We start from the raw sequence: 4,410 nt of genomic DNA, 5'->3' as shown, positions 1-4,410 counted from the left end.
TCCTCAACTCCCAGAATGATGAAACAAACATAATTTCATAATACAAATAACAATGGTATGCAGAATTTGAAGGAGGTATGATTATATTGAATAATTCAACCTCAACAGTATAGGTGTTAACATGGATTTGTACTGCTACCAAAATACCAAGACATGGAAATGTTACCTTCTCATATTTGGCCCATCATTCATCGGATGCTTGTATCAAACCGGTTTGTTCGTTGTAACTGATGCCAGTTGGGCCATGCCTTGTGTCCATAAGGCATGACCACGACTGCCAATCTTTTTTCAGCAAGTTGTACTTATTTTGCAGTTGTTTCACCTCATGGAACCTATTCGTACGCTCTTGGAAGGCCTTGGACATAGCCCTGTGTAGACACCCAGTTTTTGACCGACCTTAAGACTCAGACGTTATCATTTGTGCACTCGATGATTGCGCATGTTTGTGCTCATTTCGAGTGCCCAAAGGTCTCGACTGAGCGCCTTGTCTTTGAGCCTCTAAACTCTCTGTGTTTTGGCCTTGTTTTTGGGCCAAACTTTGGTGCCCCTTGCCTGGAGGGAGGAAAGGCCTTGCCGGCCACTTTTGGCTACTGTCGACCACTTCTCCCTCTTGTAGGCCACTTAGAATGGCCGGTCGGCTAGGGTAGGTGGCCGGTCAGCCACCTAAAGTGGCCGGCGGCCATTTTTCTTCTTTTCAGCCTTGTTGGCCCCCTTTTGGGCCTTGTCGGCCACTTTTTCTCCTTGTTGGCCACTTGAAGTGGCTGACGGCCATTTTTCTCCTTTTTCAAATATTTTGTGTGCCAGCTATGCCAGCTGTTGGTCACTAAAGCCATCCTACATACACGTGTATGGAGGGATGAAAACAAGCTTTTAGCTTGTATTCCTATATAAGGGGAGGTCCCTCCCCCTTCCTTGGGGTTACAAAAATTTCAGAGCTAAAATTTATCTCTCTCTCTATATATATATATATATAGTGTTTGAAAGTGAGTTTTCTCTACAATTTTGCATACAACCCGTTGATCAAACATCCCTATCTTGGAGTTGAGGTTCCTTAAGGCTTGTTTGGAGTTCCTAAAGCTGGTTTTGGCTCAGAAGAAGACTTGTTTTGGTGTTGTGCTTCAAGGGTAAGTCTTTGTCCCTTTTAAGCCTTGCTTTAACTAAGTGTTTAGCCATCTCTTTAAGCTTTTTGACCTGGTTTTTCAACCATAAAAAAACTCTGATTTTGAGGTTTTAAAATGGTGGTTTAAGCCTTTTTTGGTTAGGGGGTGTTTCCTCTCTTTTGCTCCTTGGCTTGCAAGGCCTTTTGATCTATCTTTCAAGCTTTTCAAATAATCTTGTTTTTGGCCTTAAAACCACTGAATTCCAAAGGAATTTCAGTGGTGGAAAGTTTGTTTTGAGGTCCCAAATGGGAGAGGATGGCCTTCCTTCTTTGTCTCTTTATGCCATGCCTTGTTAGCATTACAAAGTAGCATCTTTTATGGCTTATGTTAGCTTAGTTCAAGCATGTTTTTTACTATATTTTAACATGCTTTAACTCTGATTTTGGTTGGTTGGGTCACCTCTTGCTTGATTTTTGTACTCATAGTGCAATCATGCTCACTAGCTTGATATATTTGATGTTTTGGTCTTTTATTCTAACTTGTCTTGGCTATACTCTAGCATGTTTTTAGCCCTATTTTAACATGCTTGAACTCTGTTTGGAGTGATCTTGGTCACCTAGGGCTTGCCTTGTATAGCTATGGTTTGGTTGGCTTCACTAGTTTTCAGTTTTGAAGCTTCCAACATGCTTTGCTTAGGGTGTTTACATGCCATGACATCATTTAGCATGTAATTTCAGAGTATATACCTCTATCACACTCTCACACATATGACTCTTTAAATGTGTTTAAGAGTTGTGCCTTATCCCTTGTTTGTGAGCTACTGAATGAGCATGATTTTCTTGACTTTTGCGCCTAAGTTTCAGCATGTTTAGGCCACTATTTTGGCATGTTTTAGGTTTGTCCATAGCTGGTTAGGCTATTTGAGCATTGTATCGCATGCCTCTAGTGTTGTGTCCTTCACTAGTTTCAATGTTTTTGACTTTTAACATGTTGTACATGAGTTGTTTGCATGTTATAGTCTTATTTGTCATGCCATATCAGTACTAAAGCATCTGCAATCTCCCTCATTTCTCCATTTTTCAATTTGCTTTTGAGGGTTGTTTGGCTTTAAGGTTGTGTTTAAGCATGAGGTAGGGTTTGGGCTTAAATGGCTTTAACCCTCTTTTGAGGGTTCCTCCTAGTCAAAGGTATAATCCCTCGCATGCCTTAAACCACCCTTTTGGTTAGCCCCTCTCGCATTAGAGGACGATCACTTTGGACTTAACCGGTTAATGACTAATTGGTAAGTTAAAATGTGTAAACAAAATTGAGCCAAGTAAAACATGACTAAGATAAGCATGTTGTTTGCATTGCATGTGTTTGGATCGGGCGTTAATCCAAACACAAGAAATAAGGGACGTTTCATACTCAAAGTGATGAAACGTGCCGCATTTCTTGGTCGCCGACATCCTTGATTATGCACGATAGGGTATTGGCCTTTTGAGTCTTATTTGTGCATACACTAAGCTTGTACAAGCTTGGTTTTTGGGCCATCATGCATTAAGATGCTTGGTTGGCAGCTTGAAAGCCAAGTGCCACTCTCATTTGAGCTTGAGACATGATAAGGAGGGTGGGAGTACACACATTCCCTTACAAATACATTGTCTTGCCTCTGTTGTTCTCTGTTGCAGCAAAACCAGAAGTTTGGAAAAGTAGGTGGTCTACCGGCCACTTGCAGTAGTCGACCGGCCAATTGAAGTGGCCGGCAGCCACTTTTTGTGGCCAACCGGCCACCAGTCTATTTTGGTGCAAAAAAGGTTCCTGTTTTAGGGCAAAAGCAGTCTGAAGTTGGTACAATGTTCAGAAAACAGAGGTGAATGCAAACAGAGACAACCGACGACAAGGCAGTGGATTTTCAAGAGGACGCCAATCGAGCATGCATGTCTCCCTCGCCTGCGAGGCCACTTCATTACTTATGATTAGTTTAGTTTGTGTAACTATTTAATCGATTTATGTTGTAATATTTTAATTAGCTTGGCATAGCTATTGATTTCAATTCAGTTTGTAATAATTAGCTAGAATAGTTAATTAGTTAGTTTGTAATAATTAGCTTAGATTAGAATAACTTAACTTACCCATTCGGACCCTCCTTCGCGAGGGCATAATGTTGTAATAAGGGTGCGTGCGTGTGTGCATGTCTTCCAACCCCACTTCTTTCTCCATTTTATTTAACCGCTTTCGATGGTTAGATTAGGACATATTTTGATTAGCATACCTTATGCTTGCATGCATGCATCATCCATTTGTCTTGCATATACTGGGATCGGCGCATCATTCAAACTACATTGTATTTCAATACACTTTCTTGAATACGTGTTTCAAAGCATGTTATCAAAGTTTCTTTGTATGCCATGATTAGATAGTCGAGCCTATTTAGTTTCATTATTGCATGTGTTGCATTAGGCATCTTAACATAGCTAGGATCATACATGATTTCTAACTAGCTTTTGTTTTGGCTTGGAATACACTATAAGTGTTACGCTTTAGCATCCTTGTATGAGTGTGAGTGTTGCCATGATAGCATGCTTGCCATGAGGCTATTTGCTTAAGTGATTAACTGCATGAATGGCTGTGGATGGAGGCTTCATTGCTTGAATTGGGACAATTCATCAAATGTGCGTTTTAAGCCCACTTTGTGAAGTGGAAAATCATGTTTTATAGCCCACTTGAGGGTGGCAAATCCGCGCTTTAGCCCACTTGAGGGTGGCACTTTCAAACCATTTTCGAAAACAAACATGAGTTGTTTTGTTCCAATTCTTGCGATTGAGTCTATACTTGTATGCTGTGCGCATCATATAGTAAGTTAGTAAATAATCAAATATGAACACATGTGTTTATAAAAACAACATATCATGTTTAGTAGAGGCCGATCTTTGATCGAGCGAACGGGGGTGCTCATTTCAGGACCTTCGCCTCTCGTACCCAAGTGTCCGAGCCGAGGCAACTTTGGTAATGATAAACACGTAACCTTTGGCACGAGTCAGGATTTCCTAAATTTCCCAAAACAAAATATTTAGGTGGCGACTCTGTAATCTGGCAAAACAGTCCATGTTTGGCGCTTTTTGATTCAAAATTGATTTTTCAAAACCAATTATCGGATTTGGATTCTTTGGTGTTTATCAGTCTCGCATTGCACTTTGCGAGATTAGATTTATAACCGTAACAGAAGTCCGACCTGTAGGACGACCAATTCGCACCCTCTCCGAGAGGGGGGCGCGCGGAGAAAGTTGAGTTCACACCCTGTATCCATGCATTGTCATCATATGGAAGC

Source organism: Camellia sinensis, chromosome 10 (genome assembly GCF_055761805.1).
Source record: "Camellia sinensis isolate YWXY chromosome 10, ASM5576180v1, whole genome shotgun sequence".
Taxonomy (NCBI): domain Eukaryota; kingdom Viridiplantae; phylum Streptophyta; class Magnoliopsida; order Ericales; family Theaceae; genus Camellia; species Camellia sinensis.
The sequence above is the reverse complement of the archived record's forward strand: the minus strand, read 5'-3'. Positions refer to the sequence as shown.